Below are 12100 nucleotides of genomic sequence, written 5' to 3'. Positions count from 1 at the left end.
GTTAGTTTAGATACTTAATTTTAAAGTGCATGTATATTAGCTTCAATAATCAAGAAGTCCTGTGATTCCCTTTAAAAAATACAAATTGCTGCTAGATTACATTTGTAATCCTTTAGATGAATACCATTCACCAGGTCTGAGAATAAGTCTAGATTCAGCTGTACCTAGACTCTTCTCCGAGAGGAAGTTTAGAAAGCAAGGGGATCCAATCTGAACCTCATGACTCAAGAGAAGGACTACCCTTATCCTTTTCACCTTCAATCCCTCTACCTTGATTTCCTTTTAAATTCCATTTGATGTAAACCATTGTCCAAGTCTGAGACTAGGACTAGATCCAGCCACACCTAGGCTCTGTCAAGAGTTTAGAAAGCAAGGATGGTCTAGTCTGAACCTCATGACTCAACAGAAAGGTTTCCTTTATTCCTTTGCATTTTCGGTTTCTATACACATTATTTCAATTCAATTCTGTATAAATCACTTTAACATAATCCTGTATAAAAATTTTCCAGTTGTGACAGAATCTTTTTTTGTATGTAATAGAGAGGACCTTGATATAAGGAAAGCAAGTGCCTGGAAAACATAGGGTTAAAATACTTTTAACTTAACTTAGGTCTGAGAGAACAATGTTTGTGTTGTAAGTCAGTGGTGTGATAACAGAATATAGTAGTTTTACTAACAAGAGTGAATTATTTCTTTCCATCCTTCTAATGAGTGACTATCCTTCTAATTATCAGTTAGTTTGGAGACAGTGACTCCAGAACATCTGCTAGCTTAGGATGCTCCTTGTCTGCCCTATCCTGTTTAAAAGGTCACACTGTTCTAAATCTTTGCCAGCTATCGGAAACTTGCAGATACGGTTGGTTTCAGCTAATTTTTGATTACTGGGGCATCCAACTGTGCCAAAGGTGAAAAGTGCACTGTGACGAAGACTGCTTACTTCATCTTGAAGGCCCCTGCCCACGACCATCGGAGGGCAGTGCGCAAGTGCCAAAAGGGAGGAGACTTATGATAATGAGTACCTAAACTAATTGTAATATCCCCTTCGAACTTTCGAGAACCTAATGACTATGCATGTTTGTGTGTAATAAATATCTGCTTGCTTAACCCCTCGGGGTGCAAGTTAGGAGGAGCACCCGGTGCCGTAATAAACATACCTGCTTTATAACTCTCTCTGAGTTGTAGAGTCTGATTCTGTGCTTCTACCTTGCCATCAAACTCTGCTGGATCACACATTCATAAATTTCTATTAAAATTACTTTTGCTAATATCTCTGACAGTGATTCTTTTAGCCACCCTAAAGAGTCTGTTTCATGACAGGCCAGTCTTATTTAATATCTTTTTTGACAATCTGGATGAGGGGATCGACTGCACCCTCAGTAAATTAGCAGTGTATGTCAGTGGGTGTATCGGGAGGGAAAAAACGAAGAGGAGGGGAAAAACAGACGTTCACTACCCCAGAGCCTAATGGCATGCTTTTGGATTACGGCCAACAGTCAGCCATCTGCAGCCGACCGCACACCACCCTCCGTTACAACCACCGACGGAACACCGGGAGACGCCCATGGAGGAGTGGCAGCAACTACGAGCGCGCTTGCGTACTACCGAGTAGCGGTGGATTGGGTGGAGGATCGTTTCCTGCGCTCTTGTCGCAGTTCGGAATTTGCAGTGCGTCTGCGCGTTGATGTAGGGGAGGAGGGCGGTGTCCTGCTCTGTGTTTTGAACGTCTCGATGCGGTAAGCTCACTATTTGGCAGGAAGGTGAGGAGGCTTCTATCCTGGTGGTGGAGCTCGTGTACGGAGAGGAAGATCTAAATATGGCAGAGGCGAACAGGAGGCAGCAGTGGTGACGGCCAAGTAGGACAAATGAGACGAGACGAGCAGCTGTACCTAGTGCTGCCGCAGAGAATCTGAGCGGCCTAGTGAGACGAGAGGACTGTTGCAGCTGCATCGCTAACGCTCCTAGACCATTCTCGTGGTACTCCCAGGCGCCCATCCCCCCAGCAGGTGAGTAGCGAATGCGGACGGGAGGGGGGAGGGTAGCGCAGTCTGTCGCACCGCCTTTGGCTTGGCTTGGCTTAGTTTAGCCTAGCCTAGTACCGGGTAGAGCCGGAGGGAGGCGCTGTGGAATGAGTTTGTAGCTGCTGCTCCTAGCTTTCCCTTCCCTCCCCCGAGGCTGACGTTATTTATATCCTTGCAGTTGCCTACCTCAGAGGCTCGTCCGCAAGTTGCGAGAAGCGGACGAGAGTGGGGACCTTCGGGCTTGTGTTGCCGTTTCTAGTTTCCCTTCCCACATAGTGCCCTGGCTCCTTAGTAACCCCCATTCTGTCGGGCTCCGGGGTACTGTTGCCTGCCTTTGCCACGGTCCCCCTCAGTATCTACCCCATCTCCATATAGTTCCTTGCTGGAGGGGAGGGGTTGCAGCTGCACCTCTGCTTCTCTCTGCTTCTCTCTGCTTCTCTCTGCTTCTCTCTGCTTCTCTCTGCTTCTCTCTGCTTCTCTCTGCTTCTCTCTGCTTCTCTCTGCTTCTCTCTGCTTCTCTCTGCTTCTCTCTGCTTCTCTCTGCTTCTCTCTGCTTCTCTCTGCTTCTCTCTGCTTCTCTCTGCTTCTCTCTGCTTCTCTCTGCTTCTCTCTGCTTCTCTCTGCTTCTCTCTGCTTCTCTCTGCTTCTCTCTGCTTCTCTCTGCTTCTCTCTGCTTCTCTCTGCTTCTCTCTGCTTCTCTCTTCTAGCGTGTGTACTATGGGTTGGGGTCTGCTGAGGGGCTCCCAGCAGATAAGCCTTTCGGTAATGCACGTTGGGAGAAGTGGAGATATGCCTCTGCCCTGTCATCCGTCCCCTCCCGAGAAAATGGGGTGAAGAGAATGCGAGAGCTGTGGCGGGGCTCGACAGCACCGCAGTAGCCAAAGGCTGGAGCTGGGGGAGTTGCTCACGCACTGGGCTGGCAGCGCTGCGGTTACGCACGCTATTGCTGCTATCTGGGGTGCTCGGAGTGCGTGTGTATATGCGCGCGCTTCGCTGGGTTCCTTTGTCTGCTGCCGCTGCTTTCCCCTCCTCCCTCAATTTCCTCTATTCCCTCTCTCTCCTCCCTCCTCTCCTTTTTTCCCCTTTTTCCCATACTCAAAACGCTGCTGTGGCTGCAGGTTTGTAAATACTGGACCAACACACACAGCATGGCTGACGCTCGCACTGCTCCTTCACTAGGCTCTCCTCTTTCTCCTTCTGTCTCTGCCGCTTAGCCTCTCCTCCATTTTAGGCTTTTGTTTCTTCCCCTTTCTCCTCTTAAAAAAAAAAAAATTAAAAATCACCATTATTGTGCGCATGGCGGGATTTCAAGGGTAAGGATCCTCTCTTTGGAGGCTTTCACTTTTTGTTTTGCTGTTTGCAACAAAATGAAACCTAAAATCAGAGGGAGTTTGGGAACCTAACAAGGTTTGGAAGGAGGGATAGAGGGGGAGAACTGACTGAGCCCTGCTGGGAGAGGCTTGATTGGAATGCGTGTATCTCTTTGGGGGAGGGGGCTGGGTGCACCGAAGTGCTGGCAGAGAAGAAATACTGTATTATGCTTGCGAAATGATCTAGTGCCTTTTCTTTCATTTTAGGATGTAGTTCAGTACAAGGTATCAACTCGGCACAGTCTTATTAAAAAGATCTGAACTAGTTATGTTAGAATAGGCATTGTATAGTGAAAAAACATAGTATGGGATTTTTTTTTTTAATGGGTTTTTGGGGTTCTTTGTATCTCCTTGTCAGTATCTTAAATAGCTCCACAGATCACGGGATATAAAACTGGAGTTAACATTTGCCGAATCTGTTTGTGTCTCTAGTTTTTTGTCACAGATTAATTTGCTCTTGTGATGACAGTAGCACAAACAGAAGTGTGGGATTTTTTGTTGTTAAAAGGAGCAGGGTTTTTGTTATTACCTTTTCTTTTTTAATAATAGAATCCTGAACTGAAGTGTGATACTGAACTACAAGACAGCATGTTTCTGTTCTCTGTTAACACAAAACAAATGTTCAGTTCAGCACTTCCCAGCTTCAGTTATCCAGAGTACCCCCATCAATGAAAATAGCTTATATTTTATTATGGGGGTTTTGGTGGTGGTGTGCTTTGGTTTTTGGTTTGGGGTTTTTTAATGATATAAAGTGAAAATAACATTTTAGATGTGCCCAAGAAATACAAATGATCAGCTGGGGAACCACATACATAAGCTTTAATTTAAGGGTTAATGCTCAAGGTGCAAAGGATGAGATGCTTTCTGATACTTTCTAAGCATATGTTAATATAATTCAGAGTAAATGTTTCAAAGATTATATTTAAAAACAGTCTTTGATTAAAGCATGTACACATTGATAGCCAAGAGTCAGGGAGTGCACTGACTTCCTTGAACTCAGTATTGTGAGTGAGAAGGCTGAATGTTTGCGGGTGATGATCAGGGCGGAAGTCAACCAAGCAGATATCCTGGTAGTAGTCTTCTATAGACCACCCAGCCAGGATGAAGCTACAGATGAAGCTTCAAACAACTGGGAAAGTTTCATGATCGCTTGCCCTTGTTCTCATGGGGGACTTCAACCTACCAGATGTCTGCTGGAAGTACAATACAGCAAAGAAACAATCCACGAGGTTCTTAGAGGGTGTGGAAGATAACTTCCTGACCCAGCTGGTTAGCGGGCCAACTAGGGGAGATGCCTGGCTAGATTGGCTGTTCACAGAGAAGGACTGGTGGGTGGTGTGATGGTTGGAGACCATCTTAGGCAAAGCAATCATAAAATGATTGAATTTTCAATCCTTGGAGAAGTCAGGAAGAAAGTCAGCAAAACCTCCACCTTAGACTTTTGAAGGGCTGACTTTGGCCTGTTCAGGGCACTGGTTGGCAGAATACTTTGGGAAGCATTACTGAAGGACAAAGGGGTCCAGGAAAACTGGATGCTTTTGAAGAATGAAATCCACAAGGTGCAGGAGCAGGTGGTCCCTATGTGCCAAAAATCAAACAACTGGTGGGGAAGAAGACCAGCCTGGCTGAACAAGGAGATAGTGCTGGAACTTGAGGGGGGCAGAATTTATCACCTCTGGAAGAAAGGACAGTTACCCCATGAGAAGTATAAGGATGTTGTTAGGTTATGTAGAGAGAAAGTTAGAAAGGTAAAAGCACAGATGGAACTAAATTTGGCCAGTGCCATAAAAGATAATAAAAAGTATTTTTTCAAATATATTAGCAATAAAAGGAGGGCTAAGGAGAACCTCCATCTTCTACTGGATACTAGGGGATACCTAGTGACTGAGGATGAGGAAAAGGCTGAGGTACTTAATGCTGTATTTGCCTCAGTCTTTAATAGTCACACCAGCCGTCCTCAGGGTACTCAGTTCCTTGAGTTGGATGACAGAGATGGGGAGCTGATTGAAGTCCCCATAATTCAGGAAGAAATGGTTAGTAACCTCCTGCTCCACTTAGGCATATACAAGTCTATGGGGCCAAATGGGTTATACCCAAGAGTGCTGAAGGAGCTGGTGGAGGAGCTTGCTAAGCCACTGTCTGTCATCTGTCAGCAGTTGTGGTCTAGTGAGTAGGTCCTGGAAGACTGGAGGCTGGGCAATGCAGAATTTGCATTTTGCTCTCTGCAAAAACAGCAGGGAGGAGGAACCTATCAGCCTGACCTCAGTGCCAGGGAAGGTCATGGAGCAGTTGAGACTAAATGAGATCATAAAGCACATGTGGGAAAACCATGGAATCAGGCCCAGTCAGCATGGATTCATGAAGGGCAGGTCCTGCTTGACCAAACCTGATGTCCTTCTATTACAAGGTGACCCATCTGGTTGATGAGGGAGAGGCTATAGATATTGTCTATTTGGACTTCAGTAAAGCATTTGACACTGTGTCCCACAGTGTTCTCCTGGAGAAACTGGCTTCTCATGGCCTGGATAGGAGGATACTTCACTGGGTTGGAAACTGGATGACTGAGCCCAAAGAATGGTGGTAAATGGTTTCACATCTAGTTGTCAACTGCTTACTAGTGGTGTCTCTCAGGGCTTGGTGTTAGGGCAAGTGTTGTTTAATATCTGGATGAGGGGATTGAGTGTACCCTTAGTATGTTTGCAGATGGTATCAAGTTGGGTGAGAGTGTTGATCTGCAGGAGGATAGGAAGGCTCTGCAGAGGCATCAGGACAGACTGGATCAATGGGCTGTGGCCAATGGTATGAGGTTCAATAAAGCAAAGCGCTGGGTCCTGCATTTGTGTCACAATAACCCTATGCAATGCTCCAGACTTGGGGAAGAGTGGCTGGAAAGCTGCTCAGCTGAAAGGGGCCTGGGGGTGCTGATTGACAGCCAGCTGAACATGAGCCAGCAGTGTGCCCAGGCAGCCAAGAAGGCCAATGTCATCCTGGCTTGTATCAGAAATAGTGTAGCCAGCAGGGCCAGGGAAGTTATCATTACCCTGTACTCAACACTGGTGAGGCTGCACCTTGGGTACTGTGTTTAGTTCTGGGCCCCTCACTACAAGAAGGACATTGAGGTGTTGGAGCAGGTCCAGTGAAGGTCAACCAAGCTGGTCAAGGGTCTGCAGCACAAGTCTTATGAGGAATGGCTGAGGCAACTGTGGTTGTTTAGTCTGGAGAAGAGAAGGCTCAGGGGCGACCTTATTGCACTCTACAACTACTGAAAAGGAGTGAAGCGTGGGTTGGTCTCTTCTCCCAAGTAACAAGCCATAGGACAAGAGGTAATGGCTTCAAGCTGTGCCAGGTGAGGTTTAGATTGGATATTAGGAAATTTTTTTTCACAGACAGGGTGCTCAGGCATTGGAACAGGCTTCCCAGGAAAGTGGTGGAATCACCATCCCTGGAAATGTTCAGAAACTGTGTAGATGAGGCCCTTGGTGACATGGTTTAGTGGTGGTCTTGGCAGTCCTGGGGTAATGGCTGGACTTGATGATCTTAAAGGTCTTTTCCAACCTAGCTGATTCTATGATTCATGGCTTCTATCAGAGCAGTGCCCTAAAGTAATGTCCTAAGTCTTTTCTTTGGTTACTTTGCTCTGTAAGCTTCTAGTGGAGAAGCACTGGCATAGCATAATCACAGTGTTTTATTGAGATCAAGTAGTGTTGTGGTTTAAGCCCCCCCCCTTCCTCCCCCTGCTTCCAGAGGGATGGGGAGGAGAATCAAAAGAATGTAACTCCCACTGGTTGAGATAAGAACAGTCCAGTAACTAAGGTTTAACACAAACCACTGCTACTACCACCAATAATAATGATAAGGGCAATAACAAGGGAAGAGAGTACAGCCGCTCACCCCCTGCCAACTGATACCCAGCCCGACCCTGGCAGTGATCTAGCCCTTCTGGGTAACAGCCCCCAGTTCTACATCCTGGGCATGACATGCTGTGGTATGGAATACCTGTTTGGCTAGTTTGGATCAGGTGTCCTGTCTCTGCTTCCTTCTGGCCTCCCCTCCTCCCTGGCAGAGCATGAGATTTAGAAAGTCCTTGGTCAGACTAAACATGACTTAGCAACAAGTAAAACATCAGTGCAATAAAAACATCGGCGCTGTTCCCAGGCTGAAAGTCAAAACCACAGCACTGCACCAGCCACTAAGAAGGAGAAAAAATGACTGCTACTGCTGAACCCAGGACAAGTGGTTACTGCATGTTAATGCTAGAATTAAGTATCATATATTAATAATTTCTTTAATCTGTGTGGTTTTTTTCTTTTTTTTAGTTTTTTTTTTCTCCCACTTTTTCCACCCTCCATTAACAAGTCTTGATTAACTGGAGAAGAAAATAAATTATAGTACTGAATTTACCACGATGTAAAACTTGAGTGGAATCATTCAAATTGTGTTTTGGAATCTGTATTCACATCATGGCTCCTAAGCAAACTGTAATACTTCTAGATGAAAAAGTCAGTGGATTGTGCAGCACTCAGTTACTCTTTAACTATTGTTAACTAATTTGTATTTTATCTGCAAGCAGTGAAAAATGGGTCTGGGATTACTAATGTAATTTTCAAGTAATGTTGAAATTATTTAATTGAATAATATACAGTGTTTATTCCTATTTTCAGCATGTGACAGTGTTTGGATTTAACTCTGTCTTAATCTAAAATGTTAATTTGGTGATAGCATGCAGAATTTAGGAGGTGAACTGATTTTGCTATCAGAGAGGTTGAGGAGAATGTTTCTACAATTGGAGATTGTCTTTTTTTTTTTTGTGTAATATATGTTGTAAACTTGCTGTAAATCCATGTTATGTGAGGCCTTGTTTCACTTGCTTGCTTGGAAACTTTATTGTATGTATTTCAGCAGGTTGTGGAACCATTACAAAATGTTATTAACTGTGGTGTCTATATTGGATTTAAATGTTACCTAATTGCATTCTACTATTTGCAGTTATTGCAAGGTGGTTGAGATGTATTGGTAAATTATCTTTTATGATGGGATTTTCTTGGAGATATATTTGTAAAACAAGAATTAGTGTACTGTCAACATTTATAGGTAGATAGTGGTGAGAGTAAATTTGAAAATTGAGTAGCTCTATGAATTCCAACAAAGCTTAACATGTAGATGAGCTGCGAAGCTTTACACCTTCAGTTGCAGGTGATAGCTGGAACAGAGGATAACTTTATCTCTTTGTTTACCAATATTCCAGTTGTTCTTATACAGATGAATTATTAGCTATTTATAGTGAGAACATCTTAATTGTGACTAGTTGTTGAGTCCACTTGCCATCTTTGAAGTAATCTCTTTATTTTCACTGTCACTTCTGGCATAGCTGTATGCAGATCCTCTTCTTTGACTATGTTGTAGGTGATAGTCACCTTGTACTAATAGTGCCAGCTACTTTAATTGAATTGCTTTGGATTCAATCCCTACTGTTCCATTTCCTGGGAGTGATCAGTGGCATGTGGTAATCTGAGTAGTTCCTTTTTGGAATTTTTGGTTGGTTTGATTTATTGTCAGAGTTCTGGGAAGCCAGTCTGTCTGCTTAAGTTTAAGACTGCTTGTATCTGCAAGTTTGGAAACGCTTTAGGATGAAGGAGCTCCACTAAAATGTGTTATGTTTAAGGTTACTGGTTGATCTTTCATCTGTTTTCAGAGTCTTCCTAGTGATTCAGAGGCAGTCCTGAATCCCAAGTTCCCTATGTAACTTTGGGTGTAGCCTATTAAGATGACAGTTCCCTCTGAATGTGTACTTCAGACACCAGAGCAGGGGAAAGAAGAGACAGAAGAATGATGGAACAGGAGAGCCGGAGCTCGAGTGGTAGCCTGAGCAGGGGCCGAGAGGTCTGACTCTAAAGGGACTGCTACCAGTAGAGGAACCACCACACACTGACCTCAATTTCCTACACAACCTGTTGCCTCATCTAAGAGACTGTTTTATGTGTGGTGATGGGTTTGGAGAATGAATGGGGGAAGGAGAAATTTTGCAGAGGCTAGGGATGATGAGGTAGATTGATCACCACCCTCTGGGTCCAGCCATTCAGCCAGTTTTCAAAGTCGAGTGGCACAAAGTCTAGTTGGAGAACAGTTAACTAGTGGTGTACCCCAGGGGTCAGTCCTGGGTTCAGTCCTGTTCAAAATCTTCCTTAATGATCTGGATGATAGGGCAGAGTATACCCTCAGCAAGGGAGGAGTGACTGATACACTAGAGGGTTGTGTTACCACCCAGGGGGACATGGACAGGCAGGAGAAATGGTCTGTCAGGAACCTCATGCACTTCAACAAGGGGAAGTACCAAGTCCTGCTCCTGGGGAGGAACAGCTCCATGCACCAGTATGTGATGGGGGCCACCCATCTGGAAAGCAGCTTTGAAGAAAAGGACCTGGGATTTCTGGTGGACACCAGGTTGAACATGAGCCGGCAATGTGCCCTTGTGGCAAAGAATATTAATGGTATCCTGGGCTGCATTAGGCAAAGCATTGCCAACGTGTCAAGGAAGGTGATCCTTCCCTTATATTCAGCACTGATGAGGCCACACCTGGACTCCCTTGTCCAGTTTTGGGCTTCCCAGTACAAGAGAGGCATGGACATAATGGAGAAAATCCAGTGAAAGGCTGTGAAGAAGATTAAGGGACTAGAGCATCTTGACTATGAGGAAAGGCTAAGAGAGCTGGGAATGTTTAGCATAGAGAAGGCTCAGGGGGAATCTTATTAATGTATAAGAATACCTGAAGAGAGGCTGTAGTGAAGAGTGAACCAGGCTCTTTCCAGTGGTGCCCAGTGTGACAAGACTAGGCAATGAGCACATAGTGAAACACAGGAGGTTCCATTTGAACATAAAAAACTATTTTTACTGTGAGGGTGACAGAGCACTGGAACAGGTTGCTCAGAGAGATGGTGGTCTCCTTGGAGATACTCAAAATACATCTGCACATAGTGCTGAGCAACTGTCTCTAGGTGTCCCTGTTTGAGCAGGGATATTGAACCAGATGACCTCCAGAGGTCCCTTCCATCCTGAACCATTCTGTGATTTCTGAGTGGGTTTATTTTATTTATTTAATTTTTTTTAAGTTTCAGTAGCAAAATTGGTAATTAGAAGTTTGTAATTGATGATTAATTTGGGCAACATGGTCTAGTGTGAGGTGTCCCTGCCCATGGCAGGGGGGTGTCGCTGAACCCAGGACAGGGGCGTAGAACTAGATGATCTTAAAATCCTTTCCAACCCAAACCATTCTATGATTCTAATTAATTAAAATGATTGGAATTCCATGAAAATCAGTAAACTGTTTTTGACAACAGCACATTTATGTTAATTTTTTTTGCTGACCTTTTTAAAATGCTGTGTCAAACATGTCTACTAAAATTCAGTACAGTGCTTAGGTCTCTGGTATGTTTAGATAGCTACCTATCATACTTAAGAGCATTTTGCCTGTTCTTCTGTATGTCTGTAACTTATCTATGGTCTTCAGCTTGAATTGTAAAATGTTTAGAAAGTAAAGTCTCTTTTAATTTTCTAGGAATCATGCAAATAATGAAAACAAGGCTTGGAGGATGTAGTTTGTCTAATACACCTTCTACTCAAAAGACAGTCAGCTACATCTGAATACTTCTGAATGGTTGTTTGCCCATCCTGTTCTTCCTGACAGGAGTATCTTCAAAAAACAACAGAAAATTTTGTCTCGTGTGGTGCAAATACTTCTAAAAAATCTGACTTTTAAATGTTTTTAGAGTTAGGTACGCAGGTGTTTGATGTATTTGGAAACTGAAGACCATTGAGTACTTATTATAGAATACCAGGTTGGAAGGGACCTCAAGGGTCATTTGGTCCAACCTTTTTTTGGCAAAAGTCTAGATGAGATGGCCCAGCACTCTGTCCAGCTGAATCTTTAAAGTATTCAATGTTGGGGAATCCACCACTTCCCTGGGGAGATTATTCCAGTGGCTGATCGTTCTCATTGTGAAAAAATTTCCTCTTGTGTCCAGTCAGAATCTCCCCAGGGGTAACTTGTGCCCGTTACCCCTCATTTTTTCCATGTGATTCCTTGTAAAAAGGTAGTCCCCATCTTCTTTGTAGCCACCTTTTAAATACTGGAACATGGTGATAAGGTCTCTGCTGAGCCTTCTTTTCTTAAGACTGAACAAACCCAGTTCTCTCAGCTTTTGTTCAAATGGCAGGCTTCCCAGTCCTTTGGTCATCTTTGTGGCCCTCCCTGGACCTTCTTCAGCCTGTCCATGTCTTTTCTTATTTAATGGGGACCAAAACTGAAGACAGTATTCCAGGTGTGGCCTGACAAGTGCTGAATGGGATAATGACATCTTTATCTCTGCTGGCAATGCCCTTATTGATGTAACCCAGCATTCTCTTGGCTTACTTTGCTGCAGCAGCACACTGTTCACTTACATTGAGCCTGTTGTCCACCAGGACCCCTGGGTTCTTTTCCACAGAGCTGCTCTCTAGCTCGGTAGATACCAGCCTGTGCTGTCCTAACAGTTCACTTGTTTAAAGTGTGCATGTGTGGGTATTCACTCCTACTCTGTTATAGCAGTGTTGGCTTGTATAGAGAGGATGATGAGGCAAACTTATTTCATATGACTAGAGATACAGCTTTATCAATATTGGGTGAAAAGTACATTTTTAAATGGTAGTGACTTGGGACAGGATTCTTTGCTGTTAAT

At 44.2% G+C, this 12100-nt stretch overlaps 1 protein-coding gene across 3 annotated transcripts in view; it reads left to right on the top strand.

The window, feature by feature from the left end:
• The first annotated feature begins 1602 nt into the window (after positions 1–1602).
• Positions 1603–12100, top strand: part of LOC136004327 (spindlin-Z-like) — a 123556-nt gene continuing 113058 nt past the window's right edge. For 2 of the 3 annotated variants that reach the window (XM_065660749.1, XM_065660746.1), the window contains exon 1: positions 1603–2003. The gene's annotated coding sequence lies outside the window, so the exon portion shown is untranslated. Of the gene's footprint in view, positions 2004–2720; positions 3332–12100 lie in introns of those variants that run through there. The other variant, XM_065660747.1, reaches the window with a different exon arrangement.

Source organism: Lathamus discolor, chromosome W (assembly GCF_037157495.1).
Source record: "Lathamus discolor isolate bLatDis1 chromosome W, bLatDis1.hap1, whole genome shotgun sequence".
NCBI classification, from domain to species: domain Eukaryota; kingdom Metazoa; phylum Chordata; class Aves; order Psittaciformes; family Psittacidae; genus Lathamus; species Lathamus discolor.
Note: the sequence above shows the minus strand (reverse complement) of the source record. Positions and strands in the feature narration are given on the sequence as shown.